At 33.8% G+C, this 25,149-nt stretch overlaps 1 protein-coding gene and 1 long non-coding RNA gene across 2 annotated transcripts in view; both read left to right on the forward strand.

Moving 5' to 3' along the window:
• Positions 1 to 25,149, forward strand: part of LOC126966760 (uncharacterized) — a 211,286-nt gene that overhangs the window by 81,479 nt on the left and 104,658 nt on the right. The gene's annotated exons all lie outside the window — the stretch shown is intronic.
• LOC126966796 (uncharacterized) lies at positions 20,952 to 25,019 on the forward strand. The gene is made up of 2 exons (XR_007729816.1): positions 20,952 to 21,271; positions 24,540 to 25,019. It is a non-coding gene; the product is annotated as an uncharacterized LOC126966796 (long non-coding RNA).

Here is a 25,149-nt window from a genome sequence, read left to right on the forward strand (position 1 = left end):
GAGCGGCATCATTCGCGATGGCGGAGCGCGCTACAGCTGTTCCAGCTCATTCAGTAAGGGATGCAAGGCATATCTACATGTGAGCGCCAACAATGAGCTGCTGTTAGCCAAAGGAGAACATAATCACGACCCTATCAAGTATATAAAAACTTCTTCCGGATATATTCGCGTGTAAAGTTTAGTACCACCACTGTATTACGAAGATAAAATAATTATTTAGGTACCTACCTACTTATATGAACTTGTCTCTATATATTGTGACCCGTGATAAAGTCAGTTTTGTCCCTTTATACACGTTTAGAACGACAGTGACGCCTTCTGGATTACCGGCCTATATATAAACGTTTGCTAAAATACTATCAGATCAATATCAACATCGCCTCGACAATTCGTCAGATGGGTCGGCACCAAATTGATGAAATAACTTTATGACTTGGTGACAATGGAACCGACGACACAAAAGTATGAGAGATGCATGGTGATGTGAAAACATCAATACAGTTATATGAAAATGTATATGAATTATTAATTAAATACCTATCTTAACGGAGTAAAAGAAGCTATCGATACCTGTTTGAATCAAGACGTGATTACTGATAAAACAGAAGTACCTATAAGCGATTAACGATACCGTGGAAAGGGTATTTTTGAAAAATTTTGATATTTACTTTAACAGACTTTATAGAGTTTATAACAACAAATTCAGCGGGCTTTTTTTTCATCAAAAACTATGTTTACAAAGTAATATCGTACTTGTAGTATCTTCCAAAGAAGTGTTTATGAAAAATACGAGTCTATTAGTATATTCAAGTTCATATTCAAATATTTTTATTCGAAATAGGTTGTGACATCACTTATTGAAAGTCAAAAAAACTACCATCAATTCCAAAATGAATGCCTCAGACCTGAGAAGACTGGGCGCGAAAAACTCAGCGGGCTTCTTTTTTTCATCAAAAAATATGCTTACAAAGTAATATTGTACAAGTAAACATATTATTTAATAGCCTGAGGGTGGTCGCGCCATTCCCAATCTGTGGAATCATTAAGAAAGTCATTTCTGTTTTCGTAATCTTTACCACACAAACGTCTTTTAACAATTGTTTTGTATAATGTACTTTAGTTTTGAACATTTTCTGGGATCTTGTTGTAGAAGCATATACATCGCTCCACAAAAGACTTAATAACTCGACTTAGCCGAGTAGCAGACATAACAAGTTTATGTTTGTTTCTCGTGTTAACATTATGATTGTCACAGTTTCTAGCAAATTCCTCAATGCTATGTACATATCGAACATTATCAAGAATATATTGAGAAGCAAAAGTCAAAATGTTTATTTCTTTAAATTTTTCTCTTAATAATTGTTTAGGACCTAGGTTATAAATAGCGATAATAGCATTTTCAAGTCCTCCTCAATAGCACAAAGATCGTATTGAGCACTGCCCCATAAATATGCCCAATACGCAACCACAGATCAGTTTAAAGAGATGTCTTTTACCTGTTCTGTGCATGGAACTGTAGAAAACGGCGGAGAATTCGCAACTAAAGTATTCCGTGCATCATAATTAATTTTGTTCCTAAAATAGTTCCTTAACCCAAATCAATTTCATCCATTTTCGGCAACACGCTACGACGAATTGAAAATAAAGGATCATCTATAATTACTAGCCAGTATTCAAACATTGAGTACCAGAGAGTTCGCACCTCATTTTCATTTTTATCAATATTAAATCTATGATCTCAAAAGTACATTATATACTACCGTTGTGGCCTTATAATTTGAAAGTTTACGAGTAAATAAAAATTTTGTTTTCAGTATACTTTATGACGTTAGTGAATGGGGTGAGATTAATAAAGTTCGATGACTACACGTTCTCCAAGCAAGGTGTCATTCGTAATGGCGGAGGTCGGTACTGCTGTTCGAGTTCTTATAGTAAGGGATGCAAGGCGTATCTACATGTGAGCGCCAACAATGAACTACTGTTAGCAAAAGGAGAACATAATCACGACCCTATCAAATATATACAAACTACTTCCGGATATTATATTCGCGCTTAAAGTTAAGTGACGCAACTTTATTACGAAGATAGATTGTTTTATATTTAAGTGTACTGGCTGTTACTGAGCGGTGATACCTATTGCGTTGAAAAAAATATTACATTCATATAGAAATTTCAATGAATGATTTTAAAATTTACTATTCAAATTCAAATATTTTTATTCAAAATAGGATATCAAATTACTTATTGAAAGTTTAAAAGTACCACCCAAAAGGCATGTCTCAGACCTGAGAAGAACGGGCGCAACAAACTCAGCAGGCTTTTTTTATTATATAAAAATATGGTTACAATGTAAAATCATACCAATGACGTTCTATACGTATGGACATATCATTCGCAGTCTGATAACGGTTAAAATACGCAATTATTTTTATACTTTCTAGTGCCTATTACGAGGGCTGCTCTAAAAGTACCGGGAATGGAATATTTCCACTGTTCCTGTCATATTAAAATCTTTTTAATTGAAAACTCCTTGGTTTTAAAAATCGAATACTATTTATTTATTTAAAAAAAGATTCTCGGTCTTTCCACATGGTCTTGTCATACGTCGTTGAGAAAATGGAATTGACTCGAGAAAATTCTAGAGCGATGATTTATTACTTTCGAAGTGGTTCACTTTTAAAGAGAATATAAAATATTTTTAAAACAATAATATCATGTCGTTATATTCATTGTTCCCATAAACTGCCATGATTATCACACGAGATCACTGCAATCCAAAGTCCAACGTTACGATCTCATAAACACGACTGTCGGAACTAAAATACTTATAAAAATTATTATATAAAACATCCATTGAATTTGGGATTATGATAAAGGTTTACACATTAGACGAAAGCACACAAGAGTTTTTTCCACCCACGTTAAACTATGTTTAATTCCCACATAATATTGGGCGAGCCTCCACATTTCTAAACTCCGGGCTGCTGCTGAGAAATTTTTTAAGAAAAACTCAATGCTTTTTGCCCGGCCCGGGAATGAAAAACCTACCTATCTATTATTAATATGAGGATGGTCAAAGACATCCATTTTTGACTAAAGTTATCCGTGAAGAACAATTTCTTAATAGGAGCCTATTAGAATTATCTTTATTGGATAATACTTTTTTTTGTGTTTAGAAGAGAGGTGACGAGCTAGACATTCAGTGGATGGTAATTGATACGCCCTGCCCATTACAATGCAGTGCCGATCAAAAGTTTAAAAAAACCCAAAAACGCTGTGCGGAACTACAATTGCGCTCGTCACCTTGAGACATAAGATGTTCAGTCTCATTTGCCCAGTAATTACACCAGTTACAGCGCTCGTCAGACGGCAACACAATAATGCTTATACATTTCTACTGAAAAAGGTGCCGTTGTGGTAGTACCCATAATCTACAAATACAATTTTGGAATTATTTTCAATGTCAGCTAAAGAAATTTTTAAATAATCCTACCTATAGACCTGAGAAGAATGGGCGCAAGAAACTCAGCGGGTTTTCTTATATAAAAATATGGATTACGATGTGATATCGTACAATAAACATTTATAATAAAAGAGCCTGAGGGTGTTCGCTTCATTCCCAGTCTGTGGTGTGATTAAGAAAAACGTTTATGCTATGGTAACCTTTCTCACACAAACGTTTTTTAACAATTCTTTTAAATTTCGTAACACATTTGTTTTGTACATTTTCTGGGATCATATTGTAGAAGCATTATACATCGTTCAACAAAAGACTTACTAACTCGACCCAACCGACTAGTAGGCATAACAATTAACAAGTATATGTTTCTTCCTCGTGTTAACATTATGAATGTCAGTTTCATTCCTCAATGTGCTTATGAACATACAGAACATTATAAAAAAACATATTGATAAGCAACAGTCAAAATGTTTATTTCTTTAAATTTCTCTTAATGATTGTTTATGACCTAAGTTATAAATAGCGCAAATAGAGGGCTATTATAGAGGGCTATAAGAGGGTTTCTGCAGCACAAAGATGGTATTAATATCGGCCGCACTGCCCCATAACAATATACCATAGGACATAGTTTAGACATAGATATTATTTATAGTGTGTGTGGATGATGCAGCTACTGTACTCAATAACTTTTGTATTAATTTACATTTACTTTTTTGACTTACTCGTGTAAGGCATTGACTATTTGACGTTTGAGTATGTTTGTTGCATCATTTTACATATTATATTTTAATTGAAATTATTTGTAAACCGATGGAAATGTAAATCTTGATATAACAGAGGGGCAATGAGTTTCTTGCTACTTCTTCTCAGTAGCTCAACATATTTTTTTGACATTCATAAGTGTCATTTCCGTGACCTACATTGATAAAGTGATTTTGATTGATAGTACTATGAAAATAACTAAGGAATATGCTGTAGAACTAAGCCTATTCGCCAATCCTTTAATATGGGGGTCCCATTGCTTAGGTAATAACTTATCAAAAATGTGAAACTAATGAATTTAATTTCCAACATAACAAAAATATCTTGAATTAAAGATGGTGCAGTGTGAATACGCCTTAATTAGCGGTTTTGTTTATGACGGCAGTCGGCATCTTTTGAGGAATATTGCGTGATTGTGATTGGAGCAAAAAACATAATTCAAAATTCAAAGAGTATTACGCAGACAGGTCGATCTTTTTAACCTAAATGTGCGCATTACATAGTTTAATAATTCGATTAGAATTACTGGATTAATATTTATTGGATCATTACATAACTAAAATAAATACAAATTTAGAATGATTTTGCAATGTCAGATTAGGAAAATGCACATACACAATAACTTCGTCTTTATGGCAAAATGAGAACATAAATTGCCTCACAGCTGCAATGAATAGTAGGTATTTTACTATTTTCGGATATTATGTCACATCTACGTTATTCATCTATTTTAGGTCAAAGAGAGTTCAGGAAAACAGCTGATAAGGGTTGCAGGATGCATAGTTATTGCGAATACTTAGCACTTTAAATATTGTATTAAAATATAATGCTAATTCAATTCTGACTTCATATAGTCATTAGAGATGACCTGAGGAATGTCTGGTTCAAAGCATAGTATACCCATAAAGTCTCCGTCACCGTCTAGAATGTCATAAGCGTTTAGGTAATGTATTGAAAGGTAAAGGCAAAGATAATTTATACGTCTAGAGTCGTACTGTAGTGTGTGTGACAAGCTACGTCTTACACTTTGCGATTTGTATGACACTTTGTGTGAATGTGTGTGAATTGCTCAAAATAGAGGTTAACTGTAACATAGTCTATCTCGACGTATGAATGATCTAAGGGTAATTACATTCACGGATATATTAGAAGATTTTTAAGTTAGCTCTAATTGTGTGTTATTTGTTCATTGTACTAGAACCAGCTAGTTGACTGTTACAGCTTGTTAGATCTTATAATATCTTGTCCCTCTTCTGTTTCGTTTCTTCTGCTTGTAACTAGTATCTCTTTTACAAGCTGTGGCAATCTCTAAGTGGGTCTACATTCTACGTTCTATTAATTGTAACCCGTTGATTGTCCTTAAATAAATAAATAAAAATCTATTTAAACATATAGTAAAGAGTTTGTTTGTCCCACTCGACTGTCCAACACACTCAGTGGCACTGAGTAGAGATGGGCCGAATATTCGTTTTATATTCGGTATTCGGCATATTCGGCAGCTTTACCGAATATTCATATTCGGCCGAATATTCGGCTGAATCACCTAATATTCGGCAAAGTGATACTCAAAGTTTTTACTGTTATTGACCCGTGTATTATCATGATTTGAGTGTACAGTGTAATGAGGTAAGTATTTTAGAGTATAGCTTTCTGTTTTTGTCGTCACTGAAGCTTTATTTTCAAGTAAAGTAGGTTGGTAAAAAGATAATAACTTAATGCAAAATATAGGTATCTACTATCTAGCTTTTTTGGGATTAGGCTGCTGTGTAAACTCTTTAGAATAATATATTATAATCAGGTCTGATTGAAGGAAAATAAATGTACCGAATGTTCGTATTCGGTGAAACCCATGTTCGGCCCATCACTAGCACTGAGTGTGTTCCATTGGCCCCCACGCGATGAGTTCACTCGATGAGGGGCTCACTTCAGATTATATAAGAGTTCTCGTCTTAAAGCCGAGCATCAGCGTCTTAGCCGCCTTTTCACAAAACATCCTTCCCTTTGACAACTTTTTGACAAAAGTGGGGGATTTAATAGGTAAGACACCAAGGTTCGTTTCATTCGATGTTTTTATAATAAGCTATTTGTACATTTTAGCTTGCTTTATGACATTGGTGAGTGGTGTGAAATTAATTAAATACATGGACTACACATTCTCCAAGAGCGGAAACATCCGCGACGGCGGCGCCCGCTACAGTTGTTCGAGAAAGGCCTGTAAAGCGTATCTACACGTGAGCGCAGATAATGAAATACTGCACACTCAGTGCGAACATAATCACGAACCGATTAGGTATATAAAAACTTCCTCTGGCTATATCCGTCTTTGAAATGACCTTGAACCGTTTTGTCTGTGGCTATACACAATAGACGTATATATATAGGCATGCATGTCAAAGATCCCTACATATTAATTTAAATAAAGACTCCTTTAGAAAAAGTTTGTACTTAATTATTAGAATTGTAGTTCGCTATTCGTACATAATTGTATAAAAATGATGTCAATTAACGGCCGTTTTCAATAACCTATCTATCCATAGTTTAAGTTAATAGAGGTAGACGAATCTATCCTTTTATGCTTGCTTACATTACAATAACCTATCGATTTAAAGCATTGGATATTACTATATTAGACATAACTATGGATGGATAAGATCTTGTCATTAAACGTTGACAGCAATGTATCCGTAACTAGAGATACGTTATTGAAAACGACCGTAAGTGTTTAAGTAATATTAGTTGTCTAATAGTCATCTCAAAGTTACATAAATTATTAAATGAATTTCGATTAAATTTTGCTTTCTTACATACATAAAACCCTAAATTAAGATTGATGAGATATTATGTATTCTGACTAAAAACAATGGTTATTGTACAATATAATAGCAGGTAATAAGTACGAGAGCTGGCACCAATTTTTGGGTAGGTATTTGAGCCAAGCTGAAAACTTTTTCCATGCCTCTCCTATTATATAATCTAATATATCCTAAATATGTCTGTTTATCACGCACAAATCAACACAATCATTTTTATACTATGCATTTTTTGCACAAATTCACTAAATTTTCTTTTTTATACTCCGAAATTTCGACTACAAACCTCATAGCTATTGTAAGTCACGTGATCCCAGCAGAGCCAATAGTAACTCGGTTAGGAAGAACGAAGATAGCTGCCTATAGCGCTACTCACTCGTACCTGTTTTGTTTCATAATTTGTTAGATCACGTGTCAGGTAGAAAGTCACACAAAAATGATATGTCATTTTGAGAATCTTATTTTTTAGTAATAAAAAAATACCCTATTAAAATTTCAAGTTGCCTCAAATACATTTTTTATATTGTTTTGCAAAATATTTTTGCACGCGCCTGGCAATGGTTAAAGTCCCGATATTTATATTGTTATATTCTTTAAACATAAAAGTACAACATATAAAAATTGCATATAGCCTCTAACATATTTTTGGAAAAATAAAAATGATATTTTTAAAACCTTAGGGATTCATTTAACCCCGCGTCTCACCAGCCAGATCTGCACCTCCGAGTTAAGGTTATAATAGGAGAGGTATGGAACAAGTTTTCAGCTTGCCTAAAATACCTACCAGAAAATTGGTGTCAGCTCTCGGACCTTAACGGGAGTTTATCCAAAACAGGTCTTAAATACTTTGTACCTTTGCTTACTAGGAAACTAACCACATAGCGTTTGAGATCTTAAGTTTAATATTTGATTGATATATTTATTCTATTTTAGTGTAAACCTTTTGAGTTAGTGTAGTGCATTAGTGTAATACAATAAAAAAAATAGTGATATTATAAAAGACACATGAACACAGTGACTTCCCCTTAATAGAGACATTAAGAAATGTGTTAATGGACACATTCTTAGTTTAATCTATCTAGCAGTTTAAGTTAAAGTAGAATTACTTCTTAGTCTAAAGTTAAGTCTACATTGTAATACAAGTGGGGCAACATTATCATAACTATATTATTGTTCCCTAATTGAAAGAAAAAAAATTGTGTACAAATTAATAATTGATTTGTAACTAGAATTAAAATCACACATTTTACGCGACCTCTACCGCAAACATTGAATAATATAACCATGAAGAAAAAGCCAAAATGTGTTTAGTTCATATATTGGCTTTGACTTGATGAGATTGACACAATATGTCATTCATGTGTCAATGTCAGTAAATAATAAACTGTCAATCTCTGTATCACAATGAGATCATGTAAAATAAAAAGTCTTTAATGAGAGGTCGGATAAGAGTACTGAGCAGTTTAATTTCTTGTCACTAAAATATTAAATATTTCAATTTTGATTAATATGAGTCTCTTTAATTTCAGCAAAATTTATCAAATTAGTGTCGGGAGCTACACTTCTCTCTTACAATGGATATACGTTCTGGAAGGGAACATGTCGCACAAGAGGCGGCACGTTGAGATACAATTGCTCAAAGTATTCTAAAGGATGCAAGTCGTATGTGAATATCAGTGAAATGAATGTGGTTTTATTTTCTTATGAAGATCACAATCATGACCCAGTCAAGTATAAGGAGACCAAAATTGGTTTCATTAAAATAGGCTAAAGAGACAGCGTAAACTATTAAAGATTTGGTCCTCATTGATGTTTAACTATATTAGCAATAGAAAATATTTCGCTCCTCTTTTGTACAGGATGCCGGCTGGATTATGGGTACCACGACGGCGTCTATTTCTGCGGTGAAGCATTATTGTCTTTCGGTCTAAAGGGTGCCGTGGCTAGTGAAATTACTGGGTTAATGAGACTTAACATCTTATGTCTCAAAGTGACGAGCGCAATTGTAGTGCCGCTCAGAATTTGGGCTTTTTCAAGAATCCTGAGCGGCACTGCATTCTAATGGGCAAGGCTTATTAATTACCATCAGCTGAACGTCCAAAATTAGCACATTGAATTAGACTTTTCAATGCCACAGGATGCTGTAACCAGATTACTCCAGTTAAGCATGCTGATAATACATATAATATTGATGCATAAATATCTGTTTTTCTAATAATATTATTAAATCGTTTGAATATTTTTCGTTCGATCAAGACTGCTTATCTAGTAATTTGATTGATATGTTTTATCCTATTATATTAGCGCGTGTGTGGTAAAACATATGATATTAATAATGAAAATCAGTTATGGCTTAACATTAGCCAGACGAAGGGAATCGTTAGACTCCGAGGAAGAGATGGCCTCCGCTTATCCTCTAGGAACTCCTGGTGCTTAACTGTCTTCTCGGCGTTTCTACAATGAAACATGAGTTGCGTTACACTGATTACTGTTGATGTGATGCGATTAGGTCGTTGACCACTGATGAATTATTAATAATTAATATTATATGCGTATTGCGTGCGAACTGCTCTGTGATCGGTGACAACGTTTGAATACGGCACAAGATACAAGTGGCCTTAGATTAGCCAATCAAATACCAATGTGTCTGTTGTCTATGGGTCAAATAAATATCACAAAAATCACAAAAATGTTTACAATACGGGGTCCGTACTGTACGGTCAATCTCTATCGTGGCCGTCCTAAACTTATTTAACAAACACGACTGCTAACAGTGCAGTATAACCCTTTGAGCGGTAAAAAAAATAAATTACAGGTGTATTATATTTCATCTTTTGTTATTTAACAGTACCTATACCTTCTTATGTATAAAAATAAAATATTGATATAAATACTTCTTAAGTACAGTAGTTGTGAGCGAAGTGATGCATTTGCACTACACAGGTTTCTGTGGCGCATCTTAGTCTTAAGTCTTCATTGTACTCTGTTTTTTAATATGAATAAAAAAAAAAAACAAAAGTAATAAAAGTTAAGACAAAATCAAAATTGATAAAACTTAAATAATTTCAAAGAGTTGTTTATTACTTTTAGATAAATAAAAAGTATAATGTATTTGCGTGTGTTTTATTGTGTTGGTGAGTTTACTTCATATTATAATTATTTGCTAGCTGACAGCCGCGACTTCGTCCTCGTGTATACATGACTGAGCTCGTAGTCACAGTACAATTATTTCTAGTGTGTTTGTAAAATAACTGTTGTAAAATAATCGCTGCTTCGTAAAATTGTAATATCTTTATTTTAAACAAATATATCGCAATATATTTTTAGATATGGGCCAGATGTGTAAAGTCGTATATCCAGTAGTTCTTCGGTGATGCGCGCACAAATACAAACCTCCATCAATTTGTTTATATAGATGAGGTTCTATTATAATATAGAGTTTGTAAGAAGGATGTTGTTTTATTTTTGGAATTACTTGAATTCAAATTTAGTATAGGACAAGCACGATTTATAGCTTTATATAAGTACGGAAAAGAAAATTTACTACAGCGACATTTGTATTTTAAAATTAAATTCTGTGAGTTTTGACACGATGTATTTGTACCTGTGTTTGCAAAGAATATTCTATATTATGGTTCGCCATTTTTTTTTTTTTTTGGAAAAGGAGGACAAACTGGCGTACGGATCACCGCGTGTTAAGTGATCACCGCCGCCCACACCTTCTTGCAATATATATGTGAGGACTTCGAGGTGTTCAAAGTTAAGAGGTTACGGAAGTGCCAGTTCGATAATAGACTCATACCATACTCAGCTTTGGATAAACTCGTCTTCTGAAGATTTGTCTTTGAATAAAAAGACAGTGTTACCTGCATAACATATAACGTTAGTATCTTTCAGAACGTCTAACACAAGCCTGGTATCATTGATGTGTATATCTTAAATGTAATATATGTATTAAATATAATATAAATAAATAGCAGTGGGCTTAAAATACTCCCTTGAGGGACGAAAATAAGAGAGCTCTAAAACCATTGTTAAGTAAAAGCTTATCCTTCTTACACCCATCACCTTTGATTTATTATTATGGGATACAGTGTCTTAGAGAAGTCTAGAAATACACCAATTCTTCTTTAGTTCGATTTCATTGAGTAATATACCAAATTATAAATTTAAAGGTACAGACAATATGTTATTGTTTTTAAAGTGATAATCTAGAATTAATACACAAATAAAATTTGATAAACAAAATTTTATGAACGATGCGGGACTCGAACCCACGACCTCCGGCGTTCCGTGCCGGTGCTCTAACCAACTGAGCTAACCGTTCGAGTGTCGTATCGTTATAAAATCTTGTTTGCTTTGTTCAACTCTCAGGTTGTGGCTTCATCTAGAATTGAGGGTTATCACTTTGAAAACATAACATATTGTTTAGATTTACTAGAGCGACATCTAAGTCAATTTCCTAATATGCAAATATTGGGATTGAGCAGGTTATCAACTGTAAAGTAGATCCTGTAGATGAAGCCACAACCTGAGAGTTGAACAAAGGCAACAAGATTTTATAACGACGCGTTACTCGAACGGTTAGCTCAGTTGGTTAGAGCACCGGCACGGAACGCCGGAGGTCGTGGGTTCGAGTCCCGCATCGTTCATAAAATTTTGTTTATCAAATTTTATTTGTGTAAAAGATACAGGTATTATCTGAGTATCAGTGAAATGAAAAAAAATGTTGTATTACGTGCTTATGAAGATCATGATCATGACCCAGTCAAATATAAAGAGACCAAGCATGGTTTCATTAAAGTGGGCTAAAGTAAGTGTGTAAATAATTAATTAGATTTTTAATTAAGATTTTGCCATTAATTTTTCACGTGTATTATTAAGTGATTTATATCCCATCGATTTATAACCCACTATCTCCTACTCATACCTGTGTAGGTATGGCGGATGTGTATTCGCAATGTAAAAAATTCAGTGAACCAATTAACGTGTACTGTCGCGACGTGTTGAATGCCCTTTGGTCAGTTAACGATCGTGAAGAGCGGCTACTGCCTACTGTGGCTTACTTTTATTAGATATAACACTCAATGAGGTCTGTGCACATACACAAATACAATGGTCAAGAAAAGCCATTGAAACAGTGGATTCCGTTTTTATTCTCTCGCCTTCCGTGAATCGTAGACAAACACTCTTTATATTTAGTTCGCTTCCTTTTGCCGTAATTTTTGAAAGTAAACTCGCCATAAGAGGGCTTTCGGCATTTTTGTTATTGAAAAAACAGACAAAAGAATGTACGCTCACGGTTGGTGACGTCTAGGTGATCACCGCCACCTACACTAGGAGAGTTTCCGACTTATTAAGTGGTTTTACAGCGACATAGGACGTGGGTCTTGGAGGCCGTAAAAAAAATACTACGCAACGACAGTCGCGAAAGGAATGATTAACCAGTTAATAATTTGTTTGTAGCTTGTTTCATCACTTTGGCTACTGGGTCAGTGTTACTTATGTACAACGGATATACTTTCTCAAGAGGATGTCTCATAAGGAATGGAGGCTCGAGGTTCAAGTGTTCTAACGCTATGCAGAAACAATGCAAGTCTTATATACACGTGAGCTTGGACAACAAGATTTTATATGTAAATGAACAGCATAACCATGTACAGCCGATATATAAATGGACAAAATGTGGATATGTTCGTATCAAAAATTAAATAAAAAATTACGCTTATTTTTGTACAAGTTTTACTATCGTAGCATACCTAGTCTTGCCATAAATACTAAGCAAATATAAAAAAAAATCTATAGCAAATAACATTTATTACTTTTACAGTGTGTTAGTTTAATTCATTAATAATATAAAACAATTTAAAGTATAAAAAGCGTATTCGAAGTGGTCTCCATTGGCTGCAATATAGTCCTTTAAACGTTGAGGCCAGTTATCAATAGAAGCACGCACTCTTTCCATGCGAAAATTCTTCACTGCCAATCGTACGGATTGATTTTGGTACTCCATAAATCGTAATCCAGCGGATTAAGATCGGGACTAGACGACGGCCAGTCTGCAGCTCTGATGAAATCCGAAACGTTCGTTTCCAACCAAGACTGCGTAGATCGAGCTTTATGATCCGTCGCCGAGTCTTGCTGGAAGGACTATTCTGGATTATCTAATATAGTGTTGTTGAGGGGCTTTACTAACTTCTCAAGATTGGTGTCTTGATATACTTGTGCCGATGTTTTGATACCTTTTTCACAAAAGTATGGCTCAGTCACTCCTTCATAGCTAATACCCCACCAAACCATCACTGAAGTCGGATAGTGCCCACGTTGCACTCCGTCGACTAATTGGAAAGCTTTCTTACAGCTTTAAGAATAAATGAGGTCATTTTGTTTGATAAAACTTTGCTCAATTGTAAAAAAAATCTCATCCCTAAACAAAATTTTTCTGTGACCTCCCTTTGCTTCAGTAGTTGATCAGATTTTACCACTCTTTTCTTTTTTAAATTATTAGTTAAGAAATAACCAGTACGTCTCTTATAGGCTGCAAGTCATCATTTAAAATACGCGACATAGTTCTATGTGCTACCTTCATCTTCCGAGATAAATCTTTTGCTTTCGGACAAGAATTCTTCGAATTCTTTCCCTTACTACTTTGACCACCTTTTTCGTACGAACACTCCCTGGAAAGTCATATCTTATTAATAGCCCGGTATACAAACATTTTACTGAATACCAAGCGTATGGAGAGTTTTAAAAATTGCATTTGGCTCCATGTTGTATCCACTTTGTGTAATGCAATCACAGCAATGTATTGGCGCCAAAATGAGAAACCTCTATAAACAGTTATATAAATATTGACAGATTCCAAATTCAATTGTAATATTTTGTTTATTTTTAATTGTAACAGTATTTATGGCCAGACTAAGTATAAATTTAAATGTAGAGTTTTCCCATTGTTTGTTCACCTAAGTGCCTTTACAGGCTATGTTGTTTGAAATTAAACTTAACAATTTATAATAAATTAAAAATATTAAAGTCGTAACAACTCAAAAGTTAAACATTTATGTAGTAGTAGGATATAGTATAAGTATCATTCATAGTTTTTAATAAATGTATTCTACAAAAGGAAAATTATGATAATGTTTTAAATATTCTATAAATAATTATTATGATTACTTTTGAACAGTTCTTGGATTTGTTTGTTATATAAGCTAATTATTATATATCTTTTAGACTCTACTAGAATTAACTTCAAGCAAATCCTTATTTCATGAACTATGAATTATATTAATGAAATTCTCATTTAATTTAATTTTTATGTATTGAAACTTATTTTAATAAAAAAAATAATTAAATACTTAAATAAAATGTTTAATTTAAATAAAAAATAAAAAAGGTTGATTCCTGGCACCGAAGCTAGATCGAACCGAAGAAACGAAAACAGTTTAATTAGTAATTATTATATAAAATAAGTGAATTCTGTATTTCTTTAAGTGCCACATATATAATATTGTATTGTGTATTTATTGCTAGAGTCTGTGCATGGATTGAAATTTTGTAATCAATAATGATAACTTAATAATATTCATTTACCTCTTTCAGCACAATTTATAATCTTAGATTCTGGAGTGAGATTACTAACATATAAAGGATACACATTTTCCAGAGGTACTGCTCGTATGTCAAGGGTGAGGTATAAATGTTCGTGTACCAACTCAAAGAAATGTAAAGCAAGTGTGATGCTAGACTATAATGACATTATACTGTTTGCTTCAGAAAGTCATAATCATGAACCACTCAATTATAGATTGACGAAAAACGGAACTTACATGCGAGTACGTTTCTAAGAAATATTTATGACAGCATTCTTAAGAGTTTTACTCTGATGATGTTTGGATGTTTGTAGCACGTTAAAGTGATATTGATATTTTAAAAATCATCAAGATAAAACCGTCTTCAATAAACAATCACGAACCGCTAAATTATCGATTGACAAAATTACTTCTCCCAGTCATTTAACTCTGTAGTGACCAAACTTTACTTCGCGTTTATTAATAACACAGTTGGTGTGCAATTCTCACTGAACTGTCACAACAGAAGACGTCCTAGTAGGTACATGATGCATCACGCAAAGTATTTTGTCTCTTTTATGCACAGTTACGAAGACAGTGACAAAACAAACTTGATCACTGATTCCGTAACGACAAATCTGGAATACGAGCCTAAAACACTCATGGAATTTGCTGTTTCGGTAAACGTGGACCTCATAGCCTGTTGTTGATTACCAACTCGGACGTCTTCTAAGTGTGCCCGGGTTCGAACCCCGCTAGATGAACATGTGTATGACGAATCTTTGTTTGTTGTCGACTGACAGATGTTTAGGAATATTCGTCAAAACGATAAGAAACTGATTCTCATATAATAATAATCATTAGGAATATTCGTCAAAACGATAAGAAACTGATTCTCATATAATAATAAACATTAGGAATATTCGTCAAAACGATAAGAAACTGATTCTCATATAATAATAATCTTTAGGAATATTCGTTAAAACGATAAGAAACTGATTCTCATATAATAATAATCTTTAGGAATATTCGTTAAAACGATAAGAAACTGATTCTCATATAATAATAATCATTAGGAATATTCGTCAAAACGATAAGAAACTGATTCTCATATAATAATAATCTTTAGGAATATTCGTCAAAACGATAAGAAACTGATTCTAATATAATAAGCCCTTAAAATTTTGGAATGTTCTATCCTCCCCTTAACTCACAAACTTAGGATCCAAAACAATTGTGTTAAGTAAAATATAATAAATAAATGTACTTGTAAAAGTGTAATTTAATTGTTACTTATTACATTGTCCACCCATTACAATAGAAATTATACCATTTGATTTAATTTATTTTTTTGTATGTTCTTTGCCTCATAAAATGACCGCTCTTTATAGACATATTTTTAAATATAAATAAATATTATGCATGTGGCAAGTCTCTTTTATTGATTTTTTATAATTCAAGTATAAAAAAATTTGTTTACTTGTTGCAGCAAAATTTATAACGTTGCTATCAGGAGCAAAGTTACTTCTGTATAACGGACATACGTTTTCGAAATGGGCCCAAAATCTGAAATCAGTGAGATATAAATGTTCGTGTGCCACTATGAAGAATTGTAAAGCTACTGTAGTGCTTAACTATGAGAATACAATAATATCTGCGTCAGATAATCATATACATGAGCCAATCCGATACCAAATGACCAAAAACGGAGCATATTTCCGATTGTGAATAGCGTACGTAGGCTATCATCATCAATCAGAAAGGGTATAGAATCCCTTCAATGCTATGTTATTTAAGTCATGTGCAACGGTATGGTGTTGATTAAGTTTTAATAAACAAATAAAAATAAAAAACCCCTACAAAATAAAATTTATATTTTTCAATTTCTTTTCTTAAACAACCCTAACTTTTAAAGAGACCGCCATTTTTAGGCGGAGCAGTTGTTTGTAAACAAAATAAGGTAACCTACCTACGGATTTAAACATAAACAAAGCGTAGGTACGTACCATTCTTCTTATTTGTATGCTGCGCAGCTTTTAAGTACTCCTGGTGTTATGTTAAGTACGTCTGTCTAAGTCACTTATACTTACTTATATACACGTATTAACGTAATTGAAGCAGAAAATAAGTAACAAACGTTTAAAACTAGCCTTATTCATACAAATAATTTATAATCGTGCCAGTTTTTACGTTTTATTTAAAGTTTCTTGCCGAAAAATTCAAGGCTAATTAAACGGACCTAACAACGGCGGTTACCAAAGTTGGTTCCTGTGGTACGTACAGCTGGGTGGCTGGCCTGAATATCACCGAGTGAGGAACGTGAGCTAACTTTATTTTAATATTTTATTAAATATTCATTCATTTATTGCTTCAATGAAAGGTGAAACTCAGAGCATAACTTCTGAGATGAAAATTTTGTTTACAAAACGAAGCTCAATTTAAGGTCAAATGACCAAATTTTAAAATTATTTAAATAAAATCACAAAGAAATCTACAGTCACATCTGTTGAGTTCGATGAGCTTTCTTTGAAGTTCAGTAGATTTGAAAATGTATTCTCTACGCTCCAAAGTCAAATAGAATTATTAAATTTAGATGTAGAAATTGATGAGCGAGAGCAAATCGAGCAAGAATTGTGTTTCGCTATGGATAAGAGCTTAATTGAAAATCAAAATCAAATTAAATCAATAGAACAGCGGGCCTACTATGAACTCTTATTGCGATTCAATTGACAACCTAAAATTAACTGCTTTGCTATTTCGTACCACGACGTTATTAGAGCTATCTAATTTAGGTTTATGTCAAATCACGTCAGAAAGTGAGTTGCAAACTGTTTTAGTTCATTCATTCATTCGTACCATGAACTAATATTGCAACCTAAACTGAAAAGCTTTTGTGTCAAAGTGAGCGATTCGAAAAAAGTTGCTACTTCCTTAGAGGAAAGTGAATCGTGTTATTAATAACTTTTATAAAATTGTGAAAACATACAGAACAGGAAAATTTTATTGAAAAAAGATGAGATGAGAATACTTTATTGGACATTTTTGTACAACAAGATACTGAAAATAAATACCGAAAATGAAAATACTAAAGACGAGGCAGTAAGGGCCTGGGCTACAGCCTATACGCAAGAACGAATTAAAAAAATGTACTCTGTGCTGCTGTCAAATCAAACATCAATGGAGGTGCGTTTTAAGCTAAGCAAACATTAAATTTGTAATTCAAAGAACTTTATATATTTATATTACTATTATTTAATAAGTACAAAAAAAAACTTAATGGCTTATAATATGACGTTATAAAGCGCAATTTTAAAATGTTTTTTTAGTATTTTCTACGCAAAATACCGCTAAACTCATATCATATAGGTTTCGAAACGCTACGCATTTGGTTCGAGTAAGAGAGACAAACTTATGCAACGACTGTAGAGCGTCATCTCTTTCTCACACCGCTGACCACAGACAAATTTTATTTTGTTCATTCTTCATAAGCGATCCAAACGCCATTCAGTAAAAGGCACTTCATGGTACGAATTTTAGCGATTCAGTTTAGGTACCTAAATTGAACAGCATCGCAATCGCATCGCTAATTAAATGTTGATGGTAGGCCTGCAGGACGAAATAGACGCGATTCTTTATTTCAAGAAGCTCAAGGGCAATGTATTATCAAAAAATTATATTATATGTATTAGCAAGAAATGTATTATCGAATAAAAATAATTCTAATAGGCTCCTATTAAGAAATTGTTCTTCACGGATTAATTTAGTCAAACATAGTTAATAAATAGATATCTTTGACCATCCTCGTATTTATAATAGGTAGGTAGGTATTCCATTCCGGGCAAAAAACTCCGGCCGGGATTGGCATGGGGGGGGGGCAGTTATTGGGTTTTATGTAAGAAAATTCTCAGTAGCAGCCCGGAGTTTAGAAATGTGGAGGCTCGCCCCCTACTATGTGGGAAATAAGCATAGTGAAACGTGGATGGAAAAATTACACCTCTGTCTGTATAATTGACGCATTAATTATGCGTGAAATTTCTTTTTTTGTTTATTTCTTATATAATAACAATAAGTAATAACAGGAAGTAAGTTATTGTAATTGCAATTGAAGTACATAAACACAAGCCATATGGTTTTGTGTAGTGTGCATACACCTTAATCACAATCCCAATTTCAATGGATATTTACCTATTTACCAAAATAAGATATTTTATACTTTAGTTATCTTCCTGCAGTCGTGTTTGTCAGTTCATCGCGTTGTACTTTGGATTTCGTGTGATAATTATGGCAGATCATGGGAACAATGAATATGAACGACATGATATTGTGTGTGGGTACGGTGATAATAATAAACAACAATCTGGTCGCGGCTCGCGAATTGTACCACCGTCGGTACAGAGATAGCTTCCCTCATACGCCTGTTTCCGGAGCTAAAGCCGATGCACAAGCTCCACTCAAGTGGGTCATTTTGAAGTTCGGAACGTGGTGAAACACCTTCGCATGGACTGGTGTCGCCAAATGTAAGATAAGTACAACGGCGGTGACTCAAATGTTCTATTTGACATCGTCACAGGTGATGAAAGCTGGATATATTGCTACGACCCGAAACCAAAAGACAATCAGCTCAGTGGATGTTTCCTTTCGAGCATCGGCCAACTAAGGTAAAGAAAGGAAGAAGTCAAGGAAAAAGATGATTGCCTCATTATTTGATCGGAAAGGTCATTTCGCGACAGTTGTGCTAAATGATGGAAGGACAGTTACTGCAGACTGGTATGTCAATCGCTATTTGCCTGTTGTCTTGGAAAAAATTCGACAGCAGCGCCCTCGAAGCAGGATCCTCCTTCTCCACGACAATGCTTCAGCGCACTCCGCAAAACGGACTGTTGAATATATGAATATGTCAGGTGTCGAGAGATTGAGTCATCCGCCATACAGTCCTGACCTGGCGCCTTGCGACTTTTATTTATTCCCAAGAACTAAAGATAAAATTCGAGGTATTCGCTTTACGAGCCCTGAAGATGCGGTGAAAGCGTACGAAAATGCCATAGAAGAGACCCCTGAGGAAGAATGGGCCCACTGCTTTTCTCAATGGTTCCATCGAATGCGACAATGTGTAGAGAGGAACGGAGATTACTTCTAAAAACAATAAAAGTATTGGCAACTTTCTACATTAAGCCGTTTTTCATTTTCTAAACATTTTCAGTGTTAACTAAGTATATCAGAATCGTAAGTATATAGAAAAATCGCTTTATCAATCTTAATTTTATACTTGGAAAATTGGAATGATAATAGAAAATAATAAAGGTAGACTAAGTCCCAAACTAATATTTTTATTGAACTCTGTGTCTTAGCCCTGGTTAAAAATGTTGATTGAAAAGTATTAAAAATTATGAAATTTTAATACTTTTGAATACTCTCAATTTTTTTCATGTATATATAGATATACAGCTTACATGGGGTGACTGATTCCCAATACTTTTCAATCAATATTTTTAATCAGGGAGAGTACGACATACATATACAAACAACACTTAACAAATATATAGATTATATACACATATTAAAAAACAAACAAAATACCGTGGAGCACTGGCACAAATGAGTAATAGTCTATACACTACACGGTCAGCTGCTGCGAACTATAGGCGCCGCCCGACCGTCAAGCGACATGCAACACACAGGCGAGTTTGAGACGATGAAATAAAAGTTTCACTTTAAAAAGAACTGCTATATTATTTGTATACGTTACTATGCGGTCACAAATTAACACTTTTGCTGGTTTGAAAACCAACGCTGGTCATCCATTGGGCAATTTGGTAAAGTTGCGATTAAGATAATATTTACATTAAAATAAAAACGTATTTTAGCTTGTAAACTTATAAAGTGAAATAAATAACTAACTAATAATAAGTAAGAAGAAACTTATATGTAGACTAATTTAATTAAATGTGTGCAGTGTGTAAGAGTGAGTTATAATTTTAAGTTTAGTAGTTGTATACGTTTATGAACTCAGTGGCCGCATGTGAAACTGACTTGACTTGTTGTTTTTTGCATGTCAATTATAAACAATGATTTATGGCAATAATTAATTGAATAAATTAAAATTTACCGCTTTCAGCAATATTTATAACGGTGGCAACTGGAGCTAAATTACTCTTATACAAGGGATATACTTTTTCTAAATCATCCCCCAGATTGAAATCGTTGAGATATAAATGTTCGTGCGTCGATACGAAAAAGTGTAAAGCTTATGTAGTGCTCAATCTAAACAATGAAATAGTGGCTGCAACAGATAACCATAATCATGAACCCCCACGATACATGGTGACCACAAGCGGAGTTTATGTCCGTCTATGAGAATTATAAAGGATGTTGGAATATTTCTTAACCATCATATTAAACGAATCAGTAAGTTTATAATAGAAGGAAGTGAAAAATAGATATTGTTGTAATGATTCATGTAAAAGCTATGCATTAAAGAAAAAATAAAAAATATAACTTGTAATTTGCTTTGTGTTTGAATGGTAGCTTTAATTTGTGGTAATTACAAAACTTCTGATTAAATAAATTTATGTTTATCTCTTTCAGCAAAATTTATAACGTTGACATCAGGAGTAAAATTGCTTCTATATGATGGATATACGTTTTCGAAAGCCAAACCCAGTGAGAAGACGGTGAGATATAAATGTTCGTGTACCAACTCAAAGAAATGTAAAGCAAGTGTGATGCTGGACTATAATGACATTATACTGTTTGCTTCAGAAAGTCATAATCATGAACCACTCAGTTATAGATTGACGAAAAACGGAACTTACATGCGAGTACGTTTCTTAGAAATATTTATGACAGCATTCTTAAGAGTTTTACTCTGATGATGTTTCTAAGACGATGAAATTAAATGATTTATTTGTATGAATCGTGGCAACATAGTTGTTAAAAATGGATAGGTGTACAGCACAATTCGCCAATATATCGGCATACAAATATTTGATCGTTGAAGTTGATACCTTAAAAAGCGTTTAGCTAAAACCTTTTGCAAATATACTATATTGATAACAAGTAACTAATTATTATTATTATTTAATAAAATCCTTAGCGATATATTATATGAATTTTCATCGAAACTTTTTTTGACCAGTGCGAGGTATAGCATCCTTATGAGGTATGGATATATCTATCCGCGTTTTTCCATCAGTCTGTCAGTAAACCGCCATAGCTCACGGAGTATGTATTGGTGCTACGAGGGCTGCACTAAAAGTATCGGGAATGGAATATTTCCACTGTTCCTGTCATATTAAAATCTTTTTAATTGAAAACTCCTTGGTTTTAAAAATCGAATACCATTTATTTATTTAAAAAAGATTCTCAGCCTTGTTACAAGGTCTTTTCAAACTTGTTTAGTCGTTGAGAAAATGGAATTGACTCGAGAAAATTCTAGAGCGATGATTTATTATGACTTTCGAAGTGGTTTAACACAAAAACAGTGTGTTGACCGGATGATTTCTGCATTGCGTGATGAAGCACAATTAATCGCTGGTTTGCTGAATTTTAACGTGAACGTGTCAAGCTCAGTGATGATCCCCGTCAAGGTCGACAAAAACTGCAGTCACCAAAGAAAACGTTGATGCTGTGATAAGCTGATTGAGGAAGATCGACATGTGACATACCGCGAAATTCAGGCAACTTTAGAAATTGGCATGAGTCAAATACAAATAATCTTGCATGAACAATTAGGTGTAAAAAAGTTGTTTTCCCGATGGATACCGCATTTGCTCTGTGAAGAGCAAAAAGCGGCTCGCGTTACTTGGTGCGTCAGAACTCTCGAAAGATTCCACGCAGGATCCTCAAATGCTGTATACAACATCGTATCAGGTGACGAATCCTGGATATACACGTACGAACCCGAAACAAAAAACCCGTCACGAGTTTGGGTGTTCGAAAATGAGTTAAAGCCAACAAAAATTGTTCGTTCACGGAGTGTTGCAAAAAAAAATGGTGGCCACGTTTGTCATCAAAACCGGCCATGTTGCGACTATTCCTCTTGAGGGACAAAGAACGGTTAATGCAGAATGGTATGCTAGCATTTGTTTGCCACAGGCCAATTTATCTATTTTATTTATTTATTTCATATAGGATGACCAACAGCGTACAATAGTTTTAAATAAAATCTAATAGTGACAAAAAGCCAATTAAAGGTCCTCACGGATAGCGACATATTTGTATAGAATAGTTACGAACACTTCAGTTAATACTGTCAACGATTGTGATAGATATACTAATATCGTAATTACATACTTATACCATACTAATGCTCTAACAATTCAGTGAAAGAATTCGTTACTGAACATGTGCCTGGCCGATGCTACGCTTGTGCAAAATAGATCTAAGCCTTCTCGCTTATCGATTTTATTAAAGTTACTGCTCACTCGCCACAAGTAGGAATTTTGCCTGTATTGAAACGCGAAAGACTAAGAGGGATTTTAATTTTTATCAAAGTTCGGGATAGTCAATTAAATTGGAAGTAATTTTCAGGAGGAAAGAAATATCTGCTATTTCTCTTCTCATGGAGAGAATATGAGAAGATGAAGAGAGTATATCAAATCGTTTGCAAAGATTATAATAGTTTTCTCATAAAACATAAATACTTAATAAATTTTAATTGAATCCTCTCAATTCGTCTAATATATGTTTCGTATTGTGGGTTCCACACATGGGAAGCATATTCGATACTGCGTACGAATGTGCAGTAAAGAATTTTAAATGTTTTGATGTTTTTGAACGAAGCACATGTGCGTTCTACAAAGCCCAGGACGCTTGAAGATTTCTTGACTATATGTGCAATACGATCATCAAATAACAGTTTAGAATCATATAAAACTCCGAGATCACGCACGACATTATTTTTTGTTAATGTTTGACTTTTTAATTTATATTCCGATGGTATAATGTTATATTTGCGTGTGAAAGTAACTACAGAGCATTTAGAGGAATTAAGATCAAGCTTATTGGTTTGGCAATAGTAGTCCAGTAGATGTAGGTCAGCTTGAAGGTTCTCAACATCATTAAGAGTCGCAATGGTATTAAATATCTTCATATCATCAGCAAAACAGAGCATGCGAGTGTTATGAAAGCAGGAGGAAATATCATTTATAAAGATGGTGAATAATAAAGGACCAACCAAGTAACGATCCTTGCGGACCCCGCTGGGAATGGTTACCCAGCTCGAGATATAATTACTGATTACCACAGCTTGTGACCTTCGGTCAATATAAGATGAAGACCACCGATGCAAGTCCCCGACAATGCCGAAAAGTTGAATTATCGATAAAAGCGTCTTATGGTCTATTCGGTCAAAGGCTTTGCTATAATCGGTTTATACTACATCTACCTGGCTACCATTGTTTACGGCTTCAGTCAGAAATTCACTGAGCAAGATAAGGTTGGATACAGTAGATATCCCTTTGAGGAATCTATGTTGAGATGGGTGGAAGGAGGTTTTTAATGAGTCGTAAACCTGGGTGTGTATTATCTTCTCAAAGACTTTGGCTATTAGGCATAGCTTAGATATAGGTCTGTAGTTTGATACATCCGTTTTAGAACCTTTTTTGTTATATAGTGCATTAAATATATCGTTGTCTGAACCTAAAATATTTATGTGAAAGTGCGTTGATAGAAATATGGAAGACCCGTGTATAGTTGTCCCCGCGATACACGGAGTTTTTGTCTGTCTATGAGAAATGTAAAGGATGTTGGAATATTTCTGAACCATATTAAACGAATCAGTAAGTTTATAATAGAAGAAAGTGAAAATTTGATATTGTTGTAATGATTCATGTAAAAGCTATGCATTGACTTGTAATTTGCTTTGTGTTTGAATGGTAGCTTTAATTTGTGTTACTTACAAAACTTCTGATTAATTAAATTTATATTTCTCTCTTTCAGCAAATTTATAACGTTGATGTCATGTCAAGGAGTAAAAGTGCTTCTATATAATGGATATTGTTCGAAAACCAAAGGCGGTGAGACATAAATGTTCTTGTGCTATTACAAGTAGCTGTAACGTTCGGTTCGACTTTGATAATATGATGGTGTGTGTATAAGAGACTCATCATCATTTATCACTCAGTTACCAGTTGACAAAACTGGAGCATATATCCGTTGACGAGGAATAAGAGGTCATTGGTTGTAGAAGATCTTCCAATACTGAGAAGAGTCGTCTGAAATCAACAATTACCGAAAGACTCGATGTTTCTTTCTTACCTATCTATATATTAGATAGGTGATACATTTGGGTGCTTTTTAGAAACGCCCTAACAATGTTAAATATATAATATAAACGATTGGGTTAGCCTGAACTTAATGTGATATACTTTATTTTAAAATTGTTTTAGTTACACGGTAAATAAATATTGTTATAAATAATTACATATATTATTTTACCTATTATCTATTTTTTTTCATATGCTTAAAAATGTTTGAAAAGAAGAACATATATGCATATTTCATAATACTGTATGATTTGGCGGTAAAATAAGGCATCTTTAAAATTGTA

This window comes from Leptidea sinapis, chromosome 11 (assembly GCF_905404315.1).
Source record: "Leptidea sinapis chromosome 11, ilLepSina1.1, whole genome shotgun sequence".
NCBI classification, from domain to species: domain Eukaryota; kingdom Metazoa; phylum Arthropoda; class Insecta; order Lepidoptera; family Pieridae; genus Leptidea; species Leptidea sinapis.